This window comes from Molossus molossus, unplaced genomic scaffold, assembly GCF_014108415.1.
Source record: "Molossus molossus isolate mMolMol1 unplaced genomic scaffold, mMolMol1.p scaffold_m16_p_1, whole genome shotgun sequence".
NCBI lineage: Eukaryota > Metazoa > Chordata > Mammalia > Chiroptera > Molossidae > Molossus > Molossus molossus.
Genome location: NW_023425344.1, coordinates 76,318,162 through 76,342,790, shown reverse-complemented (window position 1 = coordinate 76,342,790; position 24,629 = coordinate 76,318,162). Strand labels below are relative to the sequence as shown.

General features: G+C 35.0%; 1 pseudogene; it reads left to right on the top strand.

The window, feature by feature from the left end:
• Nucleotides 1-9,703: 9,703 nt before the first annotated feature.
• Nucleotides 9,704-24,415, top strand: LOC118629522 (annotated as a pseudogene).
• Nucleotides 24,416-24,629: the final 214 nt, after the last annotated feature.

The window sequence follows — 24,629 nt, the reverse complement described above, 5'->3', positions numbered from 1 at the left end:
CACAACCTGGGCATGTGCCCTGACTGGGAATTGAACCAGTGATCTCTTGGTACATGGGTCAATGCTCAACCACTGAGCATTCCAGCTGGCCATGATCTGCATTTTTTATAAACTATATCTAGTGATGTCAACTCTTTACCTACCTCATAGGTAATGATCAATTCTTAAGGGACAGAACTTCTTTTTGTTTTTAACCCTCACCTGAGGACATTTTTACACTTATCTTCAGATTGAGCAGGAGGGAGAGATGGAGAAAGAGAGAGAGAAATGATGTGAGAGAGGCACATCGACTGGTTGCCACTCACATGACCCCAACTGGAGCCGGGGACAAACTGCAACTGTATGTACCCTTAAGCGGGAACTGAACCTGGGATTCTCTGTTCCGAGGCTGAGGCTCTAACCGCTGAGCCAAATGGGTCAGGGCTAGGGACAGAACTTCTTAACTATCAAGGTCATTTTTGCTGTGGTAGTATTTGATTTGGGGGCTTCCCTAATGTTCCAGTTACATAGTAATAGATGGTGAACTAGAAATCAGTTCTTGATTCTCTTTTCAAAGCTTCTTTTCAGTACTATGCGGCTTTCAAAGAAAACAGATCTTGTCATATTTGCTGATGTATAAAGACAATCTTCTTTCATCGGTACTATTTCCTATTTGGTTGGGCATACTTTCTGCCTTTACTAGTTGCTCTTTTGGCATCTCTACTCCCACTCTTTTTTATTATACCGGCAGAAATAGAGGCTCTCAATGAATCTGAAGCCACTGAAACAAGTGCAAAATATCTTTCATGAAAACATTTACCCAGATGCTGCTGTGTCCTAGTTCACAATTTTTCTCTTTTCTCTTCTTTATACCCAAACTAAGAGAACACAGGAATCTCTCTGTAGAAAGTAAACATGTGCAAACTTTTTGAAATATTATTTCAAAAGTAATAATAGGAAAAATGACATTTTATGTGTTCTATTAATTGTTTTATCTGCTCTTAAAACCTTTAAAAATGGTTTTTAAAAAGTATTTTAAAACTTACAAATTAAGATATACTTAACTTTTAAATGTGTATGATGATTAGTCTGGGAATGATGTTCAAAGAAAGTAAAGCACTTCCCCAAACTGTAGAGAACAAAGGAAGAAGCATGTAATTTAATGATAAATATCTCAGAGGACTTTCAAATTACCTTCTAATATGGCATTTATATTTAGAAAATTAATTTACCCATTTTTATGGTCCCACATCCAAGTTTAGAAATATGCTTTTAAGGCATTATTGCTTGATTATAACAGAAGCATTAAGAGTGGATTTTTAAAATCTGAATTTGCACATTTGAGCATTTCACCAGGGTTTAAGACCTTTTCTAGACCTTTGATTTGCTCTATACAAAGAAAAAAATCACCTTTTAAAACATTTGCCAACAATTTCCTAATGTGCATTGTAAATACATGATTACATCTGTTTCTTCATATGAGTCTCACAGTGCACACTTAGGGGGCTTTCTTTCTACTGGTATCCAATTGATTTAATTATGCAAGTCCCACTAATGTGCTAATTGGAAGACAGACTTTTTAGCATTCGCCTGAGATTAGATTGCATTCATGGAATCATAATTATCTTGATGGCTTGCCACAGTGAAATAGATGAACTGTGTACTGGCTAAATTTTTAATTAAGTTAACTTTTTACTTTCATTCCTATGTGATGTCTAACTTTATTTTGCATATAAGGTTGTTTTTCATAGTGTCCTTTGTTTTATTTTTTCTTTCAGTTGTCATTGTCTTTCTAATGTGTCACATCTCAAATATTTTAATAACATTTTGTTGTATATTTACAAGACTGTGAAATGAAAGAAAGAAAGAACAATGTTGATCTGAAGACTTAATGCTGAGAAATAGCAGTAAGAAAAATTGCATATTAGAGCCCAATTGTGGCATAAAATATTTTACCTTATAAGTTCTTAATATATATGTACTGTTATACATTCTGTCTCTTGTATTAGCTTACCCAAGTTCATGATTCTGATTCTAATAAAACACTATTATGATCTTGCTATGTTGTTATCACTGTGATAGCATTAGGGCACAAAGATAATGATGATGTTTCCTCTGGAATAACTCATCCAAAAGTAGAATTAATGCCTTTAAAAAATATTTTAAAAAAGCCCCGAGAAACAGTATTTGTTTATTTTAATATTGTCTGAAACAAATCCTTTTTTATTCATATGTTTATTCTACCTATAATTTGATGTTATGATAGATTCCCAATTTTTTTCTCCATTGTTTTTTCTTAAAAGTCATTAAGCTTGCCCTGGCCGGTTTGGCTTAGCAGTTAGAGCGTCAGCCTGCAGACCAAAGAGTCGAGGGTTCGATTCCAGTCAAGGGCATGTACCTCAGTTGCAGTTCGTCCCCCGTCTTGGTCAGGGTCATGCAGGAGGCAGCCAATTGATGTGTCTCTTTCACATTGATGTCTCTCTCTCTCTCTCTCTCTCTCTCTCCCCCACTCTATCTGAAGATAAATGGAAAAATATCCTCAAGTGAGGATTAAAAAAAATCATTAGTCTCTCAACCTTTTTCTTAGCCTAGTAATTCAGAGGCTTTTGGCCTCTAAAGAGAAAAATATTCAAATATTGATATAATTACGATATAAATAAGTATATAAAGAGATAATCATGTTCAAACACTTTGGAAAGCAGTTTGGCAGTTTCTTCAAAAGTCCAAAAATTTTAAATTTACCTTCCGTTGACCCAGACATTATAGTTTTCAGTATTTATTTAAGAGAAATGAGAGGTTGGTATGGCAGTGCTATTAACCAAAATCATTATTATTAACCAAAACCTGGAAACAACCCAAATGTTCTTATCAACAGCCTAGTATATCCATACAATGGAATACTACAAATGTAAAATGAATGAAATATGGGTAGACACAAGAACATGGTGAATCTCAAAAATCATGCTGAGTGAGAAAGCTAGAAGTAAAATATTACATATATGATTCCATTTCTATACAACTCTATAAAACTGAAACTAATGCATAGTCACAGAGAGCAGATCACTGTTTACATATGGATGTGGGCAGAAGATAGGATGGCTTACAAAGGAATGTAAGGTAACTATGGGGGCTGAAAATGTTTATTATCTTGATTGTGATGGTTTTATGCATGTGATATGTTAAAACTTTTGAAATTATACACTTAAGTATGTGAAGTTAACTGTATGTCAATGATTTGTTAACAAAGTTGCAAAAAAGTACTTAGGGAGATAAGACAAATTGATATATATCACAGAAATGCAGGACTAACACATACTTACAGCAAAGATTAGTCATTAAGATAATCATTGCATGAATTGGTAACCCCAGAGAATAATGGGTCCATTAAATGCTTCCAACAAAGTCTTAAATAACTAATTTTTATATCACATGTTCAAAGTTTTAAAATGATCCCATTTATTTTGAATTCTTCTCAGAAATTACTTAATTGTATTTGATTAGTTTTTGTTGTTAGAGGACAAATCAATACTTCTAAGAGTTATGCTTTAATAACATTAGACAATCACAAAATTGCTTTCTAAAATGGCAGGGCCTGGGTAACTACTAGGAATCTGGCTGCTGAGTGAAGTTTTGCAAGTTTAGGGCCATGGATAAAATATTCTGGATGAAAAAGAAAGGTTGAACCTTGCTAATTAATGATTGCCCTTCTTACTCATTCAATCCCTAATCTAAATAAATATTTTAAGTAACATCTAAATGCTTAAAAAATATCTAAATGCTTAAAATATATCAAAATCTTATCTGTTTAAAATGCATGGGAATGTTTGTTTTCTTGGGTCACTGAATGGTCTATCTGGGCTTCACATAGCTCTCAATCTAGTTCTGACTTAGAACAAGTTAGCCCCTCACTCTTTCTCTTTTTAAAAAATTAATTAATAATGATGACTCTTAAGGTACTTTAGAATTAATTTTAGTTTTTAATTTTTCAACTAATTTAATAATAGATAATATATTTATTCATTCTATCCTAACTTGCTACTTATTAATTTTTTGAAAAAATTATTAAAGTATTTTGTTTATAAACTGAGAATATTAGGGATTAAGTAATACTTTTAACAATTAAACTCATCTACAAATAATTAAGCAGAATGACATAATTAAGCAGGAGCTCCTCAGCCATCTTTGATCCTGGCCATAAGATCTGTTGACCATAGGCACATTTTTCATATAATAACATGATCAAGACACAAAATCACAAAACTAATTTAGTGGTGAAAACTGGGGTAGGCAAAAATAGGTTTAGAGTTGTTTATATGGTAAACAATACAATAATTAATAATACAAGAATAAACTGTGTTTTGTGTACTTGCAACTGTAAATCTACTTTGCCACCCCTGTATGTCAAAGGATTCCAACCTCAGATATAATGTCAGATTATTTCACTTGAAACTCTTTTGCAATGAAAGCTTCGAAATACTAGGTACATTATAACAAATATTGTAAAGATGACCTTTTAAGAAAATAAGGGTATTTATCAAGGATTAGAAAAAGTAGGGCCATTGAAAAACACTGTGTTGTTAAGTACCATCTATTACTACGTGTAGCCTGATTGGAGGGTGTAGAGGAATAGGAAGTGCAGATTTAGTAGATGCATTCTAACCACTATACAGGGAGAAAATATGTAGTCTTGGAGCTCTATGATATGGGAAGTTGGAAATGAGACAGCACAATGCCAGAAAATTACACTTGATCTTAGTCAAAAGGCTGAGAAGCGATGCATAGCCAGAAAATTAAAAGGAGTAAGCCCTCAATGAAAGAGAGGACCAGAAAAATTCATCAACCAACCAAAGAATTTGACAAGAAACATTTTTGTTGGCATCTGAACTCGTAAGAATTAAAAGTAACTTCTCTGAGAATTCTACTATTGGTCTTAAGCCTCACATAGCTTTGTGATCTTAATTTATACTACCACCAAGGTCTGGGTATCCCTATGCTAGGAAATCAATTTAAAAATTATCCCTGAAGTAGAACTCCTGTGAGAAAAATAAAAAATTACCTTGAAGGAACATGTTCTTAGGTCTGGATGACCAAGATCTCCACAGATAAGCTTTTGCCAGTGATGATCTCACAGTCCACAAGTACTGTATCAAAGAGGAAATAATCCCCCACAGATGTGACCCAGGGGGCACAACAGATAGCACGGATAGGTACCTGAAAATGTCAATAATGAAAGCATGATATAAAAGCTATTAAAATGAATTTTAAATGATTAAAGGCATAAATTAAGGAACTAAAAATAAAATGTAGAAAAAGAACAGCAGATTGAAAAGAAATAAAATAGAACTTAAGAATAAAAATATAGAGAAATTAATCATTTTAAAGAGCTCAATTATGTGTGTGGCAAATATTTCCAGTTGTTTTCCTAATATACATTCTTTTTCCTTTTTAATAGAACCCCTGGTTGTGTTTGTGTAGACAATATGGTCATTAGAAAAATTACATTTCTTAGCATCCTTATAGCCATGGATAAACCTTGTGATATCATTTTGGCCAAAGAGCAAACGATAATTCCTTTTTCTTTGTAATTTTTTTTTTTTTACTGACTGAAAAGCAAACAGAAGGAATGCAGTAAAGCATCCATTTTGCTATTACAAGGCAATCATGAGAATTAACCACATGTTAAGGTTGGCAGAGTAGAAAATAGGAAGAACTTGGGCACTGATGCTATTGTAAAGCTGCTGCATTAGCCCTGGGCTGACAATGTTCAGATATCATGTTATGTGATAAAAATAAATTTCTATTTGGTTAGCACTTTAATAGGGCTTTTGTTACATGTAGTAGAACCACAGCTAAAACTGATAAATAGCTAAGAAGAGAATCAGTGTACTGGAAGGTAGCACTGAAGAAATCACTCCAAATACTAAAGAGATAACTAGTTTAAAAATGTAACAGAGAGATAGGAGAAATGAATGAGAATTCCCAGAATGCATCTAATAGGAATTCCACAAAGAGTTAATTGTGAGAATTTGAGAGAGATAGTATCTATAGAGGTAATGGCCGACATTTTTTCCAATATAAATTAAATGTAAATTCTCAGATTCAGGTCACTGAATCAGGTTTCAATGAGGATAAGTAAAAAATAAATACACACCTAGGTGTATCATAGTGAAATAATAGAATATCAAATAAAAGATTATCCCCAAAAGCAGAGAAAAATATAAGATTACATACAGCTGTAGAGAAAAAGAAATTCTCTAGATAATTTAAACAGAACAGTTTTATTATAGCACATTAGTGGCTTATATCAGTGTTAGTGGACCAATAAATGATTCTAGGCTGAACTTCCAGGAAGGTATCTCAAAATTCACCTCAGCACTAGGCTGCCACATAAACTGCTGCTCATGTACAATTAGAAATTCACCTGCCTATGTGTGAAGTTTCCACTAGAGCTGCTGGCCCCAGAACCTAGATACTGCTTCTTGATCAGGAAGCCACATGCTCAAGCTATTTTGCCTTCCTGCACCTGACAGTTTAAGTTACACTGCCTCTAAAATATTCTACCCAGCAAATAATTCCTCATGCACTGTCTCTCAATTCACATTTCTCATTCCAAATTCAAGTTTACGTAAATGCATTTGGATGGCAAAAACAAATCATGTTTGGATCACTAGTGGTGAAAGTTTCCAGGAAATAGAGTTTTCAGCTTTGTAGTCTCCAAAATGCAGGAAGGCAGAGCAAAAGGAAGTTGAAAAAAAATGTTAATGAGCCAATCTATAGTCATGACAACATACCAAAGTAAAATGTTTAGCAAAACAACATAATTTTCAGTTTCAAAAACAAACCAGAGGACAGTGGGCTAATATCCTTAGAGTACTGAGAAGACAAATTCATTTTTCAAAAACAAAGTATTTACCTAACATACTTTTTTTCTGAAGGAACTGTTAAACAATGTACTTCATTAGGATCATTAAACCTAGAGGGAAGGAGTAACAAGGATAACTGATTTTCTTTAATAAGAACATATTACTCTCATCATAAGAAAATAGTAACTTAGAAAGTAACCAATACTCATATCAAAGAAATAACAGATGTTTGTTTCATATATTTAAGGAAATAGTGTCAGAATCAAAGAATAGCATTGGTGTGGTCTTCTGATTTTAATATAGTAGTAATTTTGGGGATTTTTTATTCATTTTCCTCCAGAGCCATGAAACACCTATATCTATCATACTTAGAAGAAAATAGAAAGCAGGATTTTAAGTGCTATAAGTTGTGCCCAATCATTAATGAACAATCATATTTGTATACTTTCAAATATCTTGTCTATAATTGTAATAATTTCGACAGTGTAACTTTATAACAGATTTTCAATGAGTACTTTAGTCAGCTACTTGGAATATGAAATTAAATACTATAAGGGCATTAAATTAATAAATATATGCCCATTATTAAGTAACAGCTTATAAAGATATTTTTGGTTCACTTACTGAATTTTAGTCCCTCTAGCTATAGCTCTCAATATGTGTTAACCATTAATACACAGTGGTTGTTCTCATCTTGAAAATAATCCTCTATTCATAGCCAGCGATATTTGATTTGTTGGTTATGGTAGGTGGAGTTTCTAAAATGTCTCCCAAAGATTTTGTGTGCTAATCCCTAGAATTTGTGAATATAATGAATTATCACTCTCATGATTACATATTGATATATGGCACAGTTGACCCACCCTGGACAGTTTGGCTCAGCGATTAGAGCATTGGCCCATGGACCAAAGAGTCATGGGTTCGATTCCGGTCAAGGGCACGTACCTCAGTTGCAGGTCGGTCCCCAGCCATGGTTGGGGTTGTGAGGGACACAACCAGTTGATGTGTCTCTCTCACATCAATCTTTCTCTCTCTCTCTCTCCCTCCCTCGCTCCCTTCCTCTCACTCTATTAAAAAAAAAGGAGATTCTTCTGGATTATCTAAGTGTGCCCAGTGGTGAAACCTTAGGAGTAGAGAACTTTCTCCAACTGGGGCAGAGGAGAAGCCATAGAAATTAGAATTCTGAGGAGAACTGAATAGGTTGTTGCTATTTTGAAGGTAAAGACAGCCACATGAACAGGAATTTGGAGAGTCTCTGAGCAGGCCCTCAATTAATAGTCAGTATGGAAATAAGGCCTTGCTACAGCTGCATGGAAATGGATTTTGCCAACAACCTAAATTAACTTGGTAGTAAACTCTTCCTCTGAGCTTCCAGGTTAAGAGCCCAACCCAACTGACACACTGATTTTTGGCTTCTGGTACCCTGAGAATAGAACCTAGCCATACCCACCCCAGATTACTAAACTATAGAACCGTGAGCTAATAAATGGGCATTATTTTAAACTACTGAGTTTGTGACAAATGTTACATAGCATTTGAAAACTAATATATTAATCCACAAAGCTAGATCCTTAGTTTTTCATATTAAATTCATTTACTGTCCCTAAGAAATAATTTGACTTAATTTGTTCAAATTAATGTTTTAAATTTAACAGGGAGAATAAAGAGCATGTGTTTTGATTCCAAGTCATACTTACAATTCCCTGCCCATCTAAATGTAATTTGATTATCTTCTGTATTTTATATATAAAAAAGCACTATATAATTATACTATGAGTATTTTTTGATGCTTAGAAACATCATTAAATGATGATGTAATTACTGATTAATGTGGCAACACCATTTGAACTAGATGAGTGCTGAAAATGCAGAAATGATAATGAAATGCAGATACAGTCTGAGAAGTAAGTATCTTTATTAACTTTATTGATTAAAAGAAGAGGCAATTTTTTATACTTAATAAAACATAGAATAAAGCATATTCATAAAACCCAGAGTAGGAAATATACTGCATTAATTATTAGTTTTTTTTTCAGCAACATTACAGGTAATATATTGTTTGATTAGAGCTTTCCTACATTGTCAAGTGGCACCATACATCAACTTTAATTTGTATTATCTAGGTTTTAATAGTATAGATTAAAAATGATTACTTGATTTGCCTTCAAAAATCAAATTTTCATAGATCTTAGATAATATTACATTGTTTGGCCTTTCAGAGTGCAGGATGTTTTGTAATACTAAATTGAATATTTTACTTGGAGCCCTGGCCAATTTGTCTTGGCGGTTGGAGCGTTCTTCTGCAGACTGAAGGGTCGAGGGTTCTATTCCTGGTCAAGGGTATGTACCTGGGTTGCAGGTTCAATCCCTGCCCTGGTCAGGATCCTGTGAGACGCAACCAATCATGCATCTCTCTCACATTGATGTTTCTCACCCCGCTCCCTTCCACTCTGCAAAAGCAATGGAAAAAATATCTTAGAGTGAGGATTAAAAAATATATATATATTTTGCTTGGAAAAAGGGAAAAGCAAGGCAATGGTTTTTAACTAACTTTTGGAAGGAAAAAGGGGAGGAATCAAGGAATAATGAGGATACTAAGAATATTAAAAATTGAGCACCTTTTTTTCACCCAGCCCCTTTCCAATCTCAGCTCAGCCTAAGAGGGCCAGCAGCTCAGGTTTGCCCACTCTCCTGCAGCCACATCCTCCCAGGGGTCGGGCATCTTCAGTGCACGAGACCCGACAAAGACTGGCTGCCCTTCTGCGGAGGAGGCTGAATCAGCAGAGTCACCCGCAGTCAGGAGCAGATCCACACAGCCGCCTGGTCTTTCCCAGAGCGCGGGAGACTCACTGTAGCTGGGGATGACAGATCAAATTAGAACCCCAGATGAAGACTGCATGCCTGCAGATATTTTTAACAAGGGACTTGAGAAGGCTAGGAAACCGGGAAGCCACATTTTCCAAGAGGCCTTTGAAATTGCAACGAATAATGAAATTGTTGGGATTCCAGAGGGCCAGTATCTCTATTTATGGATCGTATGTTCAGATGTGCTCTACAAATGTGCCCTTTCAGAGATCATAGGTAAAATGTTCCACCCCTAAAAAAAAAAAAAAAAAAAAAAAAAGCACCCTTTTTTCAGCAAAAAAAAGTATTGGTTTACCAAAATGAAAGCTTTAGAGTTGTTTTGACAACCTTATCTAATATATTGACAACCAAATCTAATGTATTGTTTATAAATATATTATTTTGAATCAAACACTGGTTGGAATAAAAATTATACTCAAAATTTTTAAAATTTATATTCTATTTTAAATAATAAAACCTGATTATAAAATGACCGAGAGTTTCAGAATACATAAGTTGTATTTTGAAGTGATATTACCAATAATTTAAAAAGGAATTCATCTCAGTTTTTGTGTGCTATGTAATGAAGTAAAGAATGTAAAATAATGCATTGTACCCTCACATCCATAGGAATATATTTATCGTAGTGACTGGAGGGAAATTGTGGGAGTGCTATTCACTGGCTTCCAGGATTCTGGGAGAATCATAATCAACCCCTAGTACCTGCTCAGTTAGATGCCTGGCCAGCAGGTGGGGCAGAGGTCTTGGTAGTCAAGTGTAAAAAGTCAGTCAAAAATATGGTGATGGAAGATTTGACTTTGGGTGGTTGTCACACAATGCAATATACAGATGATGTATTATAGAACTGTACACTTGAAATCTGTATATCTTATTAACCAATGTCATCTCAATAAATTTAATTTAAAAAGTATGTAGATCAACATCTGCCATGAAAAGACTAGGAGATAGATGATTTTGCCTACCCTTTCTGCAATGAGCCCTAGGGGAATAGCCCTGGTGAGTTCTGCACCCCTTAAGAATTGCTTCTTACTGGTAGTCTTGTAAGTCTTATGGATATAAGCTTTGTCTTTTAGAAATAGGTGTTTTGGGAACCCTTCCATCTGGTGGGAGTCTTAAAACTTAGGGTACTGTTTGTGGAGTCCAAACCCTTCACTCCTCAGGGAGAAGCTAGGAGTTGGGGGTTCCTTCCTGATCGTTTGACCCTGTGCCAGGAGTGGAGTTTATGGTGAGAGTGTCTCAGCCTTTCCTAACCATTTTGATGTGGGTACATTGTCATTCATCCAATGTGTGGTTGTTCAGCTAATTTCTGGATCTAGTTGAGGGATCAGAGGGAATTGTTCTGTTTAGCTATATGTTTGATGTGTTTGTAGGAGGAGGAGTGGTGCTTGGAAGCCTCCCATGTTAGCATTTGGTCAATGCCTAGTGAATATTTTAATTTTTAATATTTTGATTATTAGTTGATCATTGAATTTTGTTTATTGGATCATTTGTTTAAATTGCACCAATCATGCCCTGTTCCCTTTTCTATTGTAGAATTTAAATTTTTGCTTTCTGTTTTCTGAGATATATTCAAGTACTATAGAGAATTCATTAACAACAACTATACTACTACTAACAATGGTTAATTGCTAATTGGAATTTATTGTTCATCTTTAAATTTTTTTCAATAATCATTTCATATAAAAGTTTAAAATTTTTTACTTAGACATTTATTGATCTTTTTCTTTATTATGAGTCTATTTCACAATTATAGAATCCTTATCATCTTAAAAAAGACAAACAAATACATATTAGTCCCTGTTATACTCTTTTTTCATTCATCATTTTAAATCTTGGGTTTAAGAAATATTTCAAACATATGGAAAAGGATAGGAAATGCAAATCAAAGACCTTCATATTCATCATCTCGCTCTGTCACACTCCCCAGCTGCTATACATTTTATTTAATTCATTTTTTTCTCTTTTTTTTTACCCCCAGACACCCTCCTCCCCATCTCCCCCCACACCCCAGCATTGTTGGCTATGTCCATTGGTTATGCATACATACATATAAGTTCCTTGGTTTATCTCAACATTACCCCCCAACCCCCCTCCTCTAAGTTTGTCAATCTGAATCATACTGCTTTCTATGTCTCTGGGTATATTTTGTTCATCATCTCTTTTTGTTCATTATACTCCACAAATAAATGAGATCATGTGATATTTGCAATGGTAAATGGGATTGTTCTTTTAGTTTCTCTTTCTGTGAGTTCGTTATTGGTGTATAAGAATGCTGTTGATTTCTTGATATTAATTTTGTGTCTTGCTACTTTGCCAAATTTGTTTATTAAGCCTAGTAGATTTTTGATGGAGTCTTTAGGGTTTTCTATGTACAATTATCATGTCATCTGCAAATAATGACAGTTTCACTTCTTCCTTTGCAGTTTGGATCCCTTTTATTTTTTCTTCATGTCTAATTGCTATGGCTAACTTCTAGTACTATGTTAAATAAGAGTGGTGAAAATGGGCATTCCTGTCTTGTTCCTGTTCTTAAGGGAAATGATTTTAGTTTTTGCCCATTGAGTATGATGTTGGCTGTAGGTTTTTCATATATGGCCTTTATTATGTTGAGATATGATCCCTCTATTCCCACATTGCTGAGCGTTTTTATCAGAAATGGGTGCTGGATTTTGTCGAATGCTTTTTCAGCGTCTATTGATATGATCATGTGGTTTTCATTCTTCATTTTGTTTATGTGGTGTATCACATTTATTGATTTGTAAATACTGTACCAGCTTTGATGCTAGGATGAATCCCACTTAGTCATGGTGAGTACTTTTTTTAATGTATTGCTGGATCTGATTTGCTAATATTTTGTTAAGAATTTTGGCATCTATGTCCATCAGAGAGATTGGCCTGTAGTTTTCTTTCTTTGTGGTGTCTTTATCTGGTTTCAGAGTTAGAATTATGCTGGCCTCATAAAATGTGTTTGGAAGCCTTCCTTCTTCGTGAATGTTTTGGAATAGTTTGAAGAGAATGGTGTTAGTTCATTGAATGTTCAGTAAAACTCCCCATGTGAAGCCGTCAGGTCCGGGCTTTTGTTTGCTGGGAAATTCTCGATTACATCATCAAGTTTCTTAATTGTTATTGGTCTATTCAAGTTTTCTATCTGTTCCTGGTTCAGTTTTGTAAGACTAGTGTTTCTAGAAATTGGTCCATTTCACCTAAATTGTCTAATTTGTTGGCGTATAATTGTTCATAGTATTTGTTAATGATCCTTTGTATTTCTGTCGTGTCAGTTACTTATCTTCTTTCGTTTATGATTTTGTTTATTTGGGTCCTCTCTCTTTGTTTCTTGGTGAGTCTAGCTAAGGGTCCATCAATTTTGTTTATCTTTTCAGAGAACCAGCTCTGTTTCATTGATCTTTTGAAATTTTTTTTTTTTTTTTAGTCTCTATGTCCTTTATTTCTGCTCTGATCTTTACTTTTCCTTTCCTTCTACTGGCTCTGGGTTTTTCTTTGTGATTGCCTTCTAGTTCTTTAAGTTGTGAGGTTAGATAGCCAATTAGAAATTTTTCTTGTTTCATAGGCCTATAGGGCTTTCAACTTCTTTTTCAGGACTGCTTTTGCTGTGTCCCATAGATTTTGTGTTCATTGGTTTCCAGGAAGTTTTAAATTTCTTCCTTGATCTCCTTGGTAACCCATTCATTGTTTAATAACATGCTATTTAGCCTCCATGTGTTTAAACATTTTTGTTGTAATTCATTTCTAGTTTCATGCCATTGTGGTTTGAGAAGATGCTTGATATGATTTCAATCTCCTTGAACTTGTAGAGACTGAGTTTGTGTACCAACATGTGGTCTATATTTGAGAATGTCCCATGTGCACTTGAGAAGAATGTCAATTCTGCAGTTTTGGAATGTAATTCTCTGTAGATATCTATTAAATCTATTTGATCTAGTGCACCATTTAGAGTCTCTGTATCCTTGTTAATTTTTTGTCTAAAGGATCTATCCAGTGATGTCAGTGGGGTGTTGAAGTCCCCTGCTATTATTGTATTGCTGTCAGTTTCTCCTTTGAAGTCCTTCAGAAATTTTAAAATATATTTTGGTGCTCCTATATTGGGTGCATATATGTTTATCAAAGTTATATCTTCCTGTTGGATAGATCCTTTCAATATTATGTAGTGGCCTTCTTTGTCTCTAGTTATGGCCTTCATTTTGAAATCTATTTTATCAGATATGAGTATTGCTACCCCAGCTCTTTTTTCCTTTCCGTTTGCTTGGAAAATTTTTTTCATCCATCTCTTCACTTTCAACCTGTGTGAGTCTTTTGTTGTGAGGTGGATCTCTTGTAAACAACATATATGAATCATGCTTTCTTATCCAATCAGCTGCTCTGTGTCTTTTGATTGGAGCGTTCAGTCCATTTACATTTAAGGTGATTATTGATATGTACTTATTTATTGCCATTTTTGTTTAGTTTGGTTATATTTTTCTTCCTATTTCTTCTACTAATTACAGCAGTCCTTTTAACATTTCTTGCAGTGCTAGTTTGGTGCTAATTTCTTAGCCTCTTTTTTTTTTTGTCTGGGAAACTCTTTATTTCACTTCCTATTTTGAATGATAGCCTTGCTGGATAGAGAAGTCTTGGTTCAGATTCTTGTTTTTCATAACCTTAATTACTTCATGCCATTCTTTTCTGGCCTGTAGTGTTTGTGTAGAGAAGTCAACTGATAGCTTTATGGGGGTTCCTTTGTAGGTAACCTGTTGCTTATCTCTTGCTGCCTGTAGGATTCTCTTTTTTGTCTTCATTTTTGCCATTTTGAATATTATGTGTCTTGATGTGGGGCTTTTTGGGTTCTTACTTGGGACTCTCTGTGCTTCTTGTACTTTATGCCCTTTTCCTTCACCAAGTTAGTTTGATCAGTTTTCAATGTCTAATATGCACTCATCTAGTAGGGCAATTGTGCCCAGTGAAATTTCTTTTATTGCCTCACCCTTAGCCCCTAGCCTATTTTTCCCACTTTGAACCCAAGGAGTTCTTGGAAAACTACAGCACTAAATACTATTATGAGAATATTTACTCTCCTGACTGAAATATTTTACTTTTATGAGGGGGGTGTCTTCCTACAATGCATATTTTGTGGCTGATTCTCCTATTCTTTATTTGTTACCTTTATAATCAGAGAGTGACAGGTTTTCAAGAGTTACAGAAATATAAATTGATTACTTTCCCTGTAAAACACATTAAACTGATTAAAAATTTAAATGTTTAAAGACAAACATGGATTAAAAATAACCTTTAATTTCAGAGGAATTTTTGAGCAAAGCATGAAACAGGGGAACTATAAAGGAAACATCAGATAAATTTGTCTTCAGAGCGTGAAATACTTTTCTATAGCAAAACTAAATAAAAATACTCTAAAACACTTTACTACAAATAAACAGAACTCTGAAAATTTCTAAACCATAAAACAAATGCTTTAAATAAATACAAAGGACAAATGATAAACTAGAAATAATATTTTAATAAATGAATTTGGCAAAGTAGCAGGATACAAAATTAACGTTAAGAAATCAATGGCATTGTTATACACCAACGATGAACTCACAGAAAGAGAAACTAAAACAAACTATCTTATTTACCATTGTGGCAAAAAAAAATTAAGATACCAAGGAATAAACTTAACCAAAGAAATAAAGGACCTATTCACAGAAAACTACAGGCCACTGAAAAAAGAAATAGAGGAAGATATAAAAAAGTGGAAGCACATACCTTGTTCATGGATTCGAAGAATTAATGTCATTAAAATGTCCCTACTACCCAAAGCAATCTATAGATTCAATGCAATCCCCATCAAAATATCAATGACATACTTCAGAGAATAAGAACAAGTACTTCAAAAGTTCATATGGAACCAAAAAAGAACTCGAATAGCCACAGCAATTTGAAAAAGAACAACAAAGTTGGAGGGATCACATTACCAGATATCAGGTTATACTACAAAGCCACTGTAACCAGAACAGCTTAGTACTGAAACAAGAACAGGCAGATAGATCAATGGAACAGAATAGAGAACTAAGAAATGGACCCAAGACAATATGCTCAATTAATATTTGACAAAAGTGGCAAGAGCATACAGTGGAGTAAAGACAGCCTCTTTAATAAATGGTGTTAGGAAAATTGGACAGCTACATGCACCATACACAAGAATAAACTCAAAATGGATAAAAGACTTAAATGTGACACATGAATCCATAAAAATCTTAGAAGAAAATGTAGGCAACAAATTTTCAGACATCACGTACAGCAGAAATTTCACTGATACATCACTTAAGGCAATAGAAACAAAGGAGAAAATGAACACATGGGACTACATCAAACTCAGAAGCTTCTGCACAGCGAAAGATACAATCATCAATGGAAAGGTAACCCATTGTATGGGAGAGCATCATTGCCAATGATGTATCAGATAAGGGGTTAATTTCCAATATATATAGACTGCTCATACAACTCAACAAAAGGAAGACAAAGAACCCAATTAAAAAATGGGCAGAGGAACTAAATAGACACCTCTCCATACAGGACATACAAATGGCTAAGAGACATATGAAGAAATGCTCAACATCACTAATCATCAGAGAGATGCAAATTAAAACAACAATGAGGTATCACTTCATACCTGTCAGAATGGCCGCCATCAACAAATTATCAAACAACAAGTGTTGGCGAGGGTGTGGAGAAAAGGGGACTCTAGTACACTGCTACTAGGAATGCAGACTGGTGCAGGCACTCTGGAAAACAATATGGTGTTACATTGAAAAATTAAAAATTGAACTTCCATTTGACCTAGTGATCCCACTTCTAGGAATATATCCTAAGAGGCCTGAAACACCAATCAGAAAGAATATATGTACCCCCATATTCATAGCAGCATTATTTACAATAGCTAAAATCTGGAAACACCCCAAATTACCATAGGTAGATGAATGGATAAAATACTGGTGGAACATATACATAATGGAGTACTATGCAGCTGTAAGAAAGAAAGATCTCTTATCATTTGAGACAATGTGGAGTGTCCTGGAAAGTATTATCCTAAGCGAAACAAGCCAAACAGAGAAAGGCAAGTATCATATGATCTCACTTATTTGTGGAATATAATAACAGTCTGAGTAATGGGTAGTCCCAGAGACGTGGAATTGGGTACAGACTGCCAATCCCCAGAAAAGGGGTTGGTGGGGGAGAGGCAAACCACAGAACTTATATGTGTGTATGCATAAACAATGAACATGGACAACAAAGCTGGGGACAGTGGGAGGAAGGAGGGGAAGGAGGGAATCAGTGGGGGGAAAAGGAGAAACATATGTAACAAAAATAAATAAATAAATAAATTTAAAAAAAGAAATAATATTTTAAACACATATCAAAGACAAAGGCTATTTTCTTAATATAGAAGAATTTATAAAAGAAAATGGACAGACAACAATACTGGGGGAGGTGGTATTGAGAGGGATGTATTAATGGGGGAAAAGGAGAAACATCTGTAACAAAAATAAATTAAAAAAACAAAAACAAGAATGAGAAGAAGATAAAGTATTCAATTAGAAAATGAGCTACAGATTGCTAATATAGACATGAAAAGGTGCATATATTCACTTGAAACTAAATACATATAAATTTGAAAAATGGAATTATGTTTTCTGATAAGATTTTATTTTATTTTATTTTTATCCTCACCCGAGGATATTTTTCCATTTTTTTTTTTTGTACAGATAGAGGGGGAGGGAGAGAGAGAGAGAGAGAGAGAGAGAGAGAGAGAGAGAGAGAGAAACATCGACGTGAAGGGACACATCGAGTGGCTGCCACCCGCACGACCAACCAGGGCCGGGGACAAACTGCAACCGAAGCACGTGCCCTTAGCGGGAACCGAACCCGGGTCTCTCTGGACTGCAGGCCGACGCTCTAACCGCTGAGTCAAACTGGCCAGGGCTCTGATAAGATTTTAAAGAGACAATACTCAGCGTTAGCAAGGGTAGAGGAAATAGATACACTATTGGGAAAAAAACCTTTCTGAAGCTACTTGGTAAATTCAACCAAAAGTTAAATTGCACATATCCCTTGCCTTCGCAATTCAAATTTTGAGGATTTATTTTATTGACATTTATACATAAGCTCATACAATATACATATGTTTTCATTTATTATGTCATTGTTTGTAACAATGCAAAAGTGGAAATGAGCCAAATGTTCATTGATTAAGACTGGTTTTAGTAACAGTAGAATACTATAGGAATTGTCTCTGTCAAGTGGGACTGTGCAGGTTGGTAGGAGTGAGCCTTTCTTTTCTGTTTTCTATTTTAAATTTTTGAAATGAGAATATGATTTAAAATGTGAGTGTAATGGTGGGAAGGGAAAATAGAGCAATGACTGATTACATCAAAGATTATCAATACTGGCCCAGTAGTCTGTGTGATATTGATCTGAGGTGTCTCAGCCAGGAACAGGCTGTGGAGACAGGATACAGTGTCTCCTCTCTTTTAATGCTAATTGATATTATCTATTTCAGATAAACAGAGTTATTTTATACCAATTTTCTTTTCTATTCAGGACTGTATGATTTAAGTTACCAGATATTCCTTTTCACTTCTGGGTTGTTGGCTTTTTTTTGTTCATTTTATTTTGCTTTTACTCTATTATTATTTCTCTCTTTTCTATATTTTCCCTGAATACCTCGACAAATTTGGAGTGGCTTTATGAGAGATGTGAATTAGATGCGTTTCTAATATAAAAGCATGAATTTTCCCTTTTTATCTCTCACACTTGTCTTCTTCTTTACATGCTTTTATGCATGCTTAGCTGAGTTTTCCTTCTATTATACAGGCATTAATATGGACTGTGGATTTTATAAATCAGAGATTTAGTTGTCTCAAGGTAGTTGTATCTTAAAGTATAAAAAGTGTGTTTTATAAAACCAGAACCTGGGACTAGAAATATTAGATTTTCTTTAATATACTGAAATGTAGATTCCCAATAACTATAACAAAGGCATTTAAAATTGTTCAATAAATAATATTTAAAAAAAAAGAATTGATTTATCCTCCTGAAATGCATGGAAAATGGTTAAAATAAGTTTTTTTTTAGCATGACATTTCTTCAATAATGTTAATAAATGATAGAGGCCTTTATGCTGTTTTATTTTTCATGTCTAATAAAGATTTTTGTTAAATTATATTTGTCTCATAATCAAGTTACAACTCCACGTCAGTCTTTGTGCATTTAATCATTTGAAACAGATATACTGATATTTTTCTAAAATGCTCATTTTAAAATTAATTTATTTCTGACATTGAATAATATAATATTTTAAAATAGTTCTTGTAGTGCCTTTTTTTGGGAAAAAAATTAAGTACCATCCAAATATCTGAGCTATGAAGAACTTAATATTTATAATGAGGTATGATGATAGCTAACATTTAAGTAGTGCTCACCTATGTGTCTGGCATGCTGTCTGTATTGCACCTATATTAACTCATTTAATCCTTTCATCAACTCTAGGAGGTGGGAGCTGTTATTATTCTACCCATATTACCACTGTGGATATTGAGACATAAAATATATCTATGGTCATATGATTAGCAAAACTTATGAGCCAGGGCTTGAACCTAGGTTACACAGTTTCTGAGTCTTCATTATTGGTGGACACTAATGCCAGCGCTTAGTCAAGACTCAGTACATTTGTATTGTTAGGCTGATAGACCAATACTAAAATAGGATAGTGCCTGAAAACAATATAATTTAAGTAGCATTTTATTTAGAGTACAGAGGGAAAGCATATAGCAGTTCTTCAAAGGAAGGGAAAGCAAGAAGTAAGAATATTAAGATTTTTATTAAATTTTTTTATCTTTAATTTTTAGAAAGAGAGGAAGAGAGAGATAGAAACACCAATGAGAGAGAACATTGAATGGCTGCCTCCTGAATGCCCCTCACTGGGGACTGAGCCCACAACCTGGGCATTTGCCCTGATGGGGAATCAAACCAGTGACTTCTGGGTGCATGGGTCGACGCTCAACTACTGAGCCACACCAGCCGGGCTTAACATTTTTATTTTTAGGTGATCATTATTTTTATTCCTTAAGGAGGTAAAAATGCTTTAGATAGCTATAACCTTTAGCCATCTAAACATGATGATAGTGCCATTGAAACCATTTCATCTAATGTTTTATTCTGCTTCTTTTGCTTCTTTATCTATTCTAGCGATTTTCACGGCAGGCACACAGGTTTGCCACAAGAATTTTAAAAATTTGCAATACCTGACTATTTAGTCAGGAATACTAATCTTTTCCCCCTTAGAATGTCAAATAAAAAATGACAACAACCAACACAATGATAGCTATCCAGTGTGAAGGAATCAAAATTATACCTATTTTTTTTTTTTGCAGATTGGCAAAAAATATATTTTTTAGTTTGCCACAGAATTTTAGTAATTAGTTTATGTGTGCCATGAGATGAAAAAGGTTGAAAACTAGTCACCTATTCAATCAACAAGCATTTTTGTAATTAACATATTTACTTTCTTACTGAAAAAAATGTAAGATCATAGAACAATTTAACTCTATTTATCCCCTTTGACTCAACAAGCATTTAGTGCCATTAAAAATGTGCTATTAAACGACATTAAATATAAGCTAACTTGAACAATTCTTTAGTGTAACATAAGCATAATAAATTTGGAAGTAGATGGCATTTAAAAATATATTTTATTCATCAGAAAATATGTTTATAGGAACATTAGGGGAGAATAATTAGGTTTCCTACATTTCAAATGAACAATTTTCCTTTTGTTGTTGAGGTCTATAATCTATTTTTTTATAAAATGGAAAACAGTTATTTGTTTGTGTGGTTAACATTATCAGTATCTCTTTCTGTCTAGACAATGTTCATTTCCTCTTGTTCCATAACATTTTTGTCTTAATCACCTTGCTTTCTCTCCTCTCCTTTTATCTTTATGATAGTCGATTCCTCTTTGTCATCACCTCTATAATTCTCTGTATAGATATACTCATAACTGTTTTTGAAGAGAGTAATAGGATGCTAAGATATTTATAGCTTACAAAAAGCAAGTCTGGATCATTTTGCCCACTCTTAGCATATTATTGTAGAGGCAACTTCCAAATATAAATAGTTGTTTGACTCAACTCACTGCCAATCTCACAGGAAAAAAAGAGAAAGACACATATCCTGCACAGTGACCTACTACATATTTCTGAACATGACCTTCAGCATAGATCTTGGTGGGAGAGGGTCGATGGGTAGGTGAGATCCTTGAGGGCCTTCTTGAGGCTAATATAAGGCTGTGAATATAACTCAGTAGTTCTGATTTCAAGCTCTGTGGTATTTCAGTATCACTTCCTTGAAATGATCCCTCTTTTTGTGCAAAGGATATTCTTGTCATTCTGAACATAACTAGATGACAATAGGGGTCATTTGACTTCAGAGAGTTTGAACGTAGCATTGATTTGAATCTTCCTTGTAGACATTTCTCTAGGGTTAATGAATAATTTTCACAACTCTATGATTCAAATTCAAAGATCTCTCAAAATCTTATTCAAAATTTACCTCTTCTAAATTTTCTAAGTTTATGAAGAGGATTTCAGTGTGTTATTTAAATCTGTCCAACGGGCTCTGGGGGCAATCGTATATATATTTAAAGAATCAGTTACATTAACTGTCTTCCTTTTATATTCAACTTAGAAAAGAATTAAATTTTGGATTTGTAGTGATTTGGTAAAACTGAAGAAATTATTTCATGTCAATTAGAACTATTATAACTGGCAATAATCTTTTTTTTTCTGCTTCAGTAACATTAGCATTTACAGAAAGAGGAAGGTGATACAGGCCATTTCTCTTCATGTATTTTACTTTAATCTGCTGAGATATACATTTTTTCCCCCTGTAAAATCAATATCAAAGGTGGTCATGGAAAGCTCAAGCATCAAGTATAAAAGTCACCTTTTTGATAACAAAAAGAAAGAAATGCATCTCATGTAAAATATTAACCAACTTGACCTGGAGGGACAGTGTAATGATTTTTAGAGCAGTTTGCATGGATATATCCATGCTTCTACATTATTGCTGAGATTACAAATTACAATTATCTTTGTTAGAAACAGGAACATATTTAGGGAAAGCAGTACTTGAGCAATCTTTACACAACCCACATTTTATATAGAACTGCTTATATGTGAGAAAAATTTAAGCACCAAAGGGGTTGAAAATACTTTCAAGGCATAGTGTCAGCCTTAATAGTACGGAGAACTCAGTGATAAGGCCAAACAAGAGAAGGAAGGCTTCAAGGTAGACAGATACTGATAGATTCATTCACTGGTTCGTTAACACATATCCACTCAGTGACTAAAAAAATATGTATTGATCACTTCCATGTGCAAGGAACTAGCCTACACTGAGGTTACAACAATGAACAAAACAGATGCTTTCTGAACCCTCAGTAAGCTTACATGCCTATGGGAATGGATGATATTAAACAAATAATTAGAGACTTGTTAAATTGCAAGTGTAATAAGCACTGCAAAACTGAGAGCTCTGTGTTTCCTGAAAACATATGTCAGGAGACCTGACAGAGTAAGAATTCAGGGAGGATCTGAGACCCAAAGATGAGCAAGAATTAGACAACAAAGCCAATAAACCATGGGTCAAAATAATTTTTGATAGAGATTGTCTAAAATGGCTAGTATTTTAGCCCTGGCCGGTTTGGCTCAGCCGTTAGAGCATTGGCACGTGGTCCAGAGAGACCTGGGTTTGGTTACCGCTAAGGGCATGTACCTTGCTTGGTTGCAGTTTGTCGCTGGCCCCAGTTGGGGCTGTGCGGGAGGCAGCCACTCGATGTGTCCCTTTCACATCGATCTTTCTCTCTCTCTTCCTCCCACTCTATCTGAACAGAAATAGAAAAATGTCCTTAAGTAAGGATAAAAAAATGTTTTTAAATGGGTAGTATTTTACAAGTGAGTTAGTATTTTGAATAAATCTAGTTCCCTGAAAGGCAGAGAGCTATGGCTGAGATTACTACCTTATTTAGTCTCTTTTTCTTCTTTACTAACATAACTCAATTTTATTTAGAAAAACAACATTCCTGGGTAAAACAACCACTTTTTCCAGATTCCCTTATAGCTATAAGGTGGTTATTTGACAGTATTAGCTAATACAAGGATTGCTAAAGTTACTGGATTGGACTTCTGGGAGTTACTTAGAGAAGGTTGTGTTAGCTGTTAAACACCGTTTGACCTTGCCTTCATTTATGAGAACATAAGGATAGGATCATCATCAAAGTCTGTTACAACATAAAGCAGGGAAGGGCCCAGATGCCCTGTTGTGGAGCCCCAATACTCCGGGGTTCCTACAAGCAGTTTTCTTTAATTTCAAGGAATAAAAGAAAAATTCATCTGCAAATATGATGGGTAAATAGAATCTTATCTGAGGAAACCTTGCCTTCCTTCCTATCAGGTGGCTTTATTCTCTTTTTGCTTTTGTGTTGCTAAAGTAAGAAACACATGTTCAAATAAGTGTGGTATGTTTGCTTACTGTGCCATATATATGTTTATGTGAACAGTAAATAAAGAAGAATTGAAAAGTGAAGGATGTCTCTTCTAGTTAGGGTGATCAAAATGCTTCATGGAGCCGCTTCAGTCCGCCTGGCCTGTGAGTCCAGTGGTTCCGAGTTCTCTGCAAGCTGGCAGCCCGCTCGCCCCAGGTGCTCAGGTCTGGAGGCCCGAGCCGACACAGGCTCTGCGGCCTGTCGATGCAGGCTGAGCGAGGTGGCAGCAGAACTAGGCTGTGAATCCTAGAAATACTACATGGAGTATGATGATTCCAAGTTTGGCCCGAGGATGCTGGAGAAGATGATGAGGTGGTCTAAATGAAATGGTTTAGGGGCTCAAGTGCAAGGAGCCACAGATCTTACTGAAATTCAAGTTAAAAATAATCACCTGAGACTTGGAGCTGTGATCAATAATGAAGACAACTGGATTGTTTATCAGGATGAATTTAACCAGCTTCTGGCTGAACTGAACACTTGCTATGGGCGGGAAACAGCAGAATCCTCAGGCAACAAGGGAAAAAAGTCTTTCAGCCTTGAAGAAAATTCCCAAATCTCCAAAAATTGTGTTCATTATATGAAATTCACAAAAAGGAAGGATCTTTTATCTCAGAGAAAAACAGATCTTGACTGCATTTTGGGGAAAAGACAGAGTAAGAAGACTCCTGATGATGATGTCAGCCCCGCCACTCCAGATGGGAAAGAAAACTTCCCGGGGACAACCAGTGCCTTCCCCGTGAAGAAGTACTTTGCCACATAGATCTTAGAGCTAAAGAATAAGCCACAGGTCTTGGTTGCAGGGCCTGACCTTCCAGAGACCCAAATGGAAAGGAAAAGGGGAATGGAAAGAAAGAGGTGAAAAGATAAAAAGGTGGAGAATTACACCCAACTCAGGACCAAGAAGAGAGACCAAGTTGGAGACTTTCATTGGGATGAGAATTCTGATGCATCTGCTGATGATGGAGTAATTTTGTGTGGCCCTTGATGACCAGGATTTACCACCAAAACCCCCCAAAGGTAGAGAAAAGGAAAAACTACAAATCAAGTTGAGGCAACAGTGGGTGCTACTGTAGATGAAACCCCAGTGGGAAAAAAGAAGAAAGGTTCTAAATAAATTCTGTTGAGCTAGGGCCTTCCAACCTCTCAGATGTCAGGGTGCTGTCAAGCAAAATCCTTTGGCCTCAAGTCAGAGCAGAGTCCGCCCCCCCCCCCCAAGAGTCTGTGCACTTCTTTTAACATTGTCTGTGGATTGCTGAGTCTTAGCTTATCACCACATTTCCCCAAAATCATATTCCTGTAAGAACTTTTTACTGTTCCAAATCATGGCT